The sequence below is a fragment of the Mercenaria mercenaria genome, chromosome 8, assembly GCF_021730395.1.
Source record: "Mercenaria mercenaria strain notata chromosome 8, MADL_Memer_1, whole genome shotgun sequence".
In the NCBI taxonomy this organism is placed as follows: domain Eukaryota; kingdom Metazoa; phylum Mollusca; class Bivalvia; order Venerida; family Veneridae; genus Mercenaria; species Mercenaria mercenaria.
The window spans coordinates 51,099,916-51,107,152 of record NC_069368.1 but is presented as its reverse complement, the minus strand read 5'-3'; the positions used below and the strand labels follow the sequence as shown (position 1 = coordinate 51,107,152).

The window sequence follows — 7,237 nt, the reverse complement described above, 5'->3', positions numbered from 1 at the left end:
CTGAAAAGGGGAAATAATTCTACCAAACCTGAAGGCAACCAAGTTATTTTTATTCTAATTTGTATCATTTGTTATGCTTAACAAATGGACCAAGTTTGAAAGAAATATCTTCATTATTTTTCAAGAAATATTACTTTTTGTGTCATAAGCCAGATCGGGCAATGTTACCAGCCTGTTGAATGAAACACTTGATACATGTGTCCGGGCTATCTATTCTAGATGTGTCGATGTTGAGTGCAAATAACCAATCAGCGCTATTTACCAAACGCGCAGCGCATATAACAAATATTTGTATATTGGTTATATGCGCAACGATTTACCAGTCGTTGCGCAGGATAAATTTAACCTGCGCGATTTACAAAATGCGCAGCACAAATAACAAATGTAACTTTATATATCAGAAATTTGCATTTCGTGTTTGATAAATCATGCAGTTGGTCAATTTATTAACAAATATAGATGTCAATGCTGAATATCTTGGTTCTTAAATTATGTGTCATAAATTTGTTTCTACATCAGTAAATTCACGGCAGTCACCAGGTTTCAATACCTCCGATCTTATACAAGATGCAATAAAACCCAAACATGCGTGAAGGTGTGATTTCCTCCAGCTTGCACAGGTTGTCCTCTGGTATGTTTTAGGCTGTTTTTATAATTTTCTACTTCACCTGAGCACACATGCACTTAGCAAAATATCGTTTTTATTATATTGAAATATCTTGAATTTTCACAATAATATTCTTTTTACCAACGGGAGCATATCTCTCAACATGTCTAAGATAAAAGATGAAATAAAAAAAGTCACAGAATTAAAAGAAAATTCTTACAGATCTTATCTATATTATTATTATTATTTTATAGTACAAAATCGATTGAATAAAGAGTAGACCTAATTTTCATCAAAACGTAAACAAAATTTTATATTTTGTAGCTGCACAAGATATGTGTTCGGTGCCCTGCGCTAAATGAAAATCTGGAAATTACTCTGATAACTTGAATATCTTTTATAAATCATATTAACTTTTTCTTAGATTTATGATTACAGACTAAAACTATAGTTTTTTTACAAATCTAAATAGATATATAATGTTACACCTGTAACTTGCTTGGGAGGTCGGTCCTGGACTAATAGCAAAGTTTGAAATTACACTGTATTTCAAATATATTTCATTCATAAAACATACTATTTATGTAACTTTCAAATGAATACTGTAAAAAATGATTAGAAAAAGAGTGATTTCTGTCATAACGAGAATGAAATATTACATTTTTTATCTGCGCAAGATGTGTGTCTGCGCTAATAATAAATCTGGAAATTACTCTGATTACTTGAATATCTTTTATAAATCATATCAATTTTTACTTTGATTTACAATTACAGACTAAAACTTTAAGTTTTCTAAATGGATCTATAATGTTACACCTGTAACTTGCTTCGGAGGTCGGTCCTGCGCTAATAGCAAATTTTGAAATTACTCTGTATTTCAAATATATTTCATACATAAAACATAACTTTGAAATGAATACTGTAAAAAATGAATAGAAAAAGAGTGATTTCTGTCATAACGAGAACGAAATATTACATTTTTTATCTGCGCAAGATGTGTGTCTGCGCTAATAATAAATCTGGAAATTACTCTGATAACTTGAATATCTTTTATAAATCATATCAACTTTTATTTTGATTTATGATTACAGACTAAAACTATAGTTTTTTACAAATCTAAATGGATCTATAATGTTACACCTGTAACTTGCTTGGGAGGTCGGTCCTGCGCTAATAGCAAAGTTTGAAATTACACTGCATTTCAAATATATTTCATTCATAAAACATACTATTTATGTAACTTTCAAATGAATATTGTAAAAAAAGAATAGAAAAAGAGTGATTTCTGTCATAACGAGAACGAAATATTACATTTTTATCTGCGCAAGATGTGTGTCTGCGCTAATAATAAATCTGGAAATTACTCTGATAACTTGAATATCTTTTATAAATCATATCAACTTTTACTTAGATTTACGATTACAGACTAAAACTATAGTTTTTTTACAAATCTAAATAGATCTATAATGTAACACCTGTAACTTGCTTAGGAGGTCGGTCCTGCGCTTACAGCAAAGTTTGAAATTACACTGCATTTCAAATATATTTCATTCATAAAACATACTATTTATTAACTTTCAAATGAATACTGTAAAACAAATGATTAGAAAAAGAGTGATTTCTGTCGTAACGAGAACGGAATATTACATTTTTTATCTGCGCAAGATGTGTGTCTGCGCTAATAATAAATCTGGAAATTACTCTGATAACTTGAATATCTTTTATAAATCATATCAACTTTTACTTAGATTTACGATTACAGACTAAAACTATAGTTTTTTTTACAAATATAAATGGATCTATAATGTAACACCTGTAACTTGCTTGAGAGGTCGGTCCTGCGCTTACAGCAAAGTTTGAAATTACACTGCATTTCAAATATATTTCATTCATAAAACATACTATTTATTAACTTTCAAATGAATACTGTAAAAAAAATGATTAGAAAAAGAGTGATTTCTGTCATAACGAGAACGAAATATTACATTTTTTATCTGCGCAAGATGTGTGTCTGCGCTAATAATAAATCTGGAAATTACTCTGATAACTTGAATATCTTTTATAAATCATATCAACTTTTACTTTGATTTACAATTACAAACTAAAACTATAATTTATCTAAATGGATTTATAATGTTACACCTGTAACTTGCTTGGGAGGTCGGTCCTGCGCTAATTGCAAAGTTTGAAATTACACTGTATTTCAAATATATTTCATTCATAAAACATACTATTTATGTAACTTTCAAATGAATACTGTAAAAAAAATGATTAGAAAAAGAGTGATTTCTGTCATAACGAGAACGAATTATTACATTTTTTATCTGCGCAAGATGTGTGTCTGCGCTAATAATAAATCTGGAAATAACTCTGATAACTTGAATATCTTTTATAAATCATATTAACTTTTACTTAGATTTACGATTACAGACTAAAACTGTAGTTTTTTTTTACAAATCTAAATGGATCTATAATGTTACACCTGTAACTTGCGTGGGCGGTCGGTCCTGCGCTAATAGCCAAGTTATTACACCGTATTTCAAATATATTTCATTCATAAAACACACTATTTATGAAACTTTCAAATGAGTACTGTAAAAATGAATAGAAAAAGAGTGATTTCTGTCATAACGAGATCGAAATTTTACATTTGTTATCTGCACAGATGTATGTCTATGTATGTTTATGCACGACGGGCGGTTATACGTCGGGCGTGATAATATCATGAGGGCGCATCCCGAGTGATTTTTTTTGTACGACGTATGGACGCCCGAATGTATAAAGAGTGTTAAAACATGGTTTTGCTATAAATTATTTCGATTCCAATACCAGTATGCCCTTAATCTGAAACAGTAGATAAATATACAAGCGCTTTTTCTTTGTCGCAACAAAATCTTTGATGTTAACGTGACGTCATTCTATCGTGAGAGTTATATATTTGAAGTTTCGGCATCATTTCAGGATTTGCTATTAGCGCAGAACAGATATCCCACGCTGATTACAGATGTAACAAGATATTCATTTTGGCAAAAGCTAGAATTTACTCGTTTCTATTTATTTTGCATTATAAAAGCATGAAAAAAAAAAATCAATTAGAATTGTAAGAAATGACATATATTTGGTATATTATTGACATTTCAGGAATTGCGATTAGTGCAGGACCGTCATCCCGTGAATTATGTAGAAGTAACTTTATATTCTAGCTACAATTTTAGTCTGTAATTGTAATAACAAAATTAAAGTTGACATAGCGTATGAAATTATCGGAGTAATGTTAAAACTTTCTATTAGCGCAGGACATACGTCTTGCACAGAAACAACGGAAACCACTCTTGTTTCTATCTATTTCTACTACATTTTTAAAAGGTACATAAATGATATGTTTTATAAATTAAATATATTTAAATTCAGGATTTGCTATTAGCGCAGAACTGACATCCCGCGCGGGTTACAGAATTAAAATTACATTTGTCTTTGCAAAAGCTACAACTTTAGTCTGTAACCATAAAACAAAGTTAAATTTAGCATGGTTTATGAAAGATATTCAAGTAATCAGGATCATTTCCAGATTTTTTATTAGCGCAGGGCCGACATCCCGCGCAAGATACAGATGTAACAAAATATTCATTTGGCAAAAGCTACAATTACAGCCTGTAATCACAAAACAATGATAAAGTTAGCAGGGTTGATGAAAGATATCCAAGTTATCAGGATTATTTCCAGATTTTTTATTAGCGCAGAGCAAACACATCTTGCGCAGATAACAAATGTAATATTTCGTTCTCGTTATGACGGAAATCACGCTTCTTTCTATTTTTTTTCTACTCCGAAAATATTTTTTATGAAGCTACATAAATAGTATCTTTTAGAATCGAAATATGTTTGAAATATCGGCGTCAGTTCAGAATTTACTATTAGCACAGGAACAACATCCCGCGCAGGCTACGGATGAAACATATTCAGATTTTCAAAAGCTACATTTTTAGACTGTAATCGAAAAACGAAGTAAAAGTTAAAATGGTTTATAAAAGATATTCAAGTTATTGCAGTAATTTTCAGAGTTCTATTAACGCAGGACACACATCTTGCGCACCTACAAAATGTAAAATTTCGTTCACATTTTGACGAAACTTATTAGTTATTCTATCTGTCTTACTATAAAACATTAAAAAAAATGATATAAGTATAAAAGATCTGTAAGAATCGTCTTTTAATTCTGCTTATTTTTGTTTTATTTTTAATCTTGGCCATGTCAGGAGATATGCTCACGTTGGTAAAAAAGAATTGCGCTTTTTTAATATGATGGAAAAAGCGATAAGGTGAATTGTGGTAAGTGTGTGGCAATTCAGTCTTTTATGTAAGTCTCCTTTATGTTCTATATCCGGTATAAAATGACTGCGTGTGATCGAATGAAGTAAAAATACTTCAGTTATAAAAAGAATAGAGAGGACGATGTGGCTATCCGAAGGAAATCACACCTTCACGCATGTTTGAGTTTTATTGCATATTGTATCATACTGCAGATATTGAAACCTGGTGACCGACTCCCATGAATTTACTGATGCTGAAATAAATTTATGACACATTTTCAAAACCAAGATTTGCAATATCAATCTGTAATTGTTAAACAATGTAAAAGTTAGAATGGTTTATGGCAGTTATTCATATTATCAGAGTAATTTCAAGATTTTCTATTAGCGCAGGACACATCTTGCGCAGCAACAAAAATTCGTTCACGTTCTGGCGAAAATTACTCTTTTGTACTACAAAACATTATTATAAAAAATATCAATATGATCTGTAAGAAATGATCAATATATATTTGAAATATCGGTGTCATTTCAGGATTTGATATTAGGGCTGGATCGACATCCCGCACAGGCTACGGCGTTTAAAAGTTAAAAAAATAATAAAAAATAAATAAAAAAACTTGTGTTATTAAATATTCTTTGGTTATTTTGTATCATTTTAAAGTTTTTTAACACCTATGACAAATGACTCTTAATACCGTCGTCAACAGAAATGTTTAGTCCATAAACTACCAGGGACATGAGCATCTCATTGAAATTACCGCATAAATACGCTCATTTACTTTAAAAAAAATGTTCTTTACAAATTAAGCACAGTCAATTCACACCTTTCCGCGTGCCTGATCACCGTCAGTTTTAAAATTAAAACAGTTTTATGTAGGCCTACAAGTCTAACCGTCTAATGTTATTCAATTTTATCGGGACATATCATCCATATGTTAAAAGCGCAGACTCATTTACCAGACGCGCAAGACAGTTACCCTGCGCATATAAGAAATATATAAGGTTGCCCGATTTACAAATCGTTGCGCAGATAACAAATTGGTTATTTGCGCTGCGCGATTTACCAAATGCGCAGATTGGCTATATGCGCATAACATCTCTCTTAACTCTGTGCACCTATGTACACCTAGTCCAACTAATTGTATGCGAGTCGAGATATTGTGATAATTTTGCACAGGTCAAAATCTCTCCTCCACATACAACATAGGAAGGACCTTTTCTGTGGTGAACCTTCCGTGAAGATTCTACATGGCGATTTTTAAATCGCATTTTAACTATTAAAAAAACAAAAATATGAGTGAAATTTTAAGATACCTGGAAAGAATATCCATTTTTTCCTTCCATTTAGTTGAAGTTTATGTGAATAAACGTCAAAACACGAGTTTGTCACTGTTTTAAACAACTCGCCCTAAAGTTTATACACATTTTACATGGCTCCACTTTGTGTCACATGTCCTGATAACAGAATACCAAGAGTGTAATGGTGTACATGTATATACAGCGAGGTAACCAAATGAAATATATAGTGTTTATGCTTTATTAACATGTTTAAACCATAAAATGATTCAGTTTTATTTTGTATTATGATTTCATCGTTTAATTATATTGGCAGATCGTGTTTTTACCTAAATCTATTTTCACCACAGAAAAGGCCTTTACTGGTTTTGATGTAAACAGAGGGATTCTGCCTTATCACGAAAATATCGCAGAATCAGTTCTGACGTCAAATTATTTGGACTATTATGCACCCAACACGTCAGTAATGTCTGGATTTATTCAGTTCTACCACTTCTGGCAGACTCAAAGGAACGTTTAATTTATTTTACCATCAACCTTACAAACATGGAATAAACAGGTCCAAGAAAAGTCACCAACACTAGGCGTCTGGACAATTGGTCCCCCCCACCCCAACTACTACGCGGCTGTGTAGCACTTTTTCCATCATCGTATAATCCGACGTAGACACTTATCATATAACAGAGGTAAAACTTGTTTCAGCTAGTTTAAAAGAAAATCATCATTCAATGGCTAAAATACACACGAGATAAAAATGTTCATCAGAAAATTCTCCTACATCCGCCTTGAAAATCATGTCATGTTCTACTGTTTTTGCAATTTTCTCTTATATTTTTGGTGTTCTTCAATACAGTACAAATTTTTCTTTACGATGATGTTCATGATAGTACTGGATCTTCAGTGCTGTCAACAGAATACGCGAGGAATTCTGCAATTGTCAAAAAAAAAATTTGCTCCATGTACAGAAACTTTTGACTTATAATGTAAAAACAGCTCTTCGTGCGGTAAATATTTACCAGAT

The 7,237-nt window shown here is 31.5% G+C and overlaps 1 protein-coding gene across 2 annotated transcripts in view; it reads left to right on the top strand.

Moving 5' to 3' along the window:
- The window catches only part of LOC128559038 (serine/threonine-protein kinase ULK3-like), a 39,872-nt gene that overhangs the window by 924 nt on the left and 31,711 nt on the right, over positions 1–7,237 (top strand). Inside the window, exon 1 of one of the 2 annotated variants that reach the window (XM_053549977.1) lies at positions 5,919–6,902. The exons of the other annotated variant lie outside the window; for it this stretch is intronic. The gene's annotated coding sequence lies outside the window, so the exon portion shown is untranslated. Of the gene's footprint in view, positions 1–5,918; positions 6,903–7,237 lie in introns of those variants that run through there. 2 annotated transcript variants of the gene reach the window in all.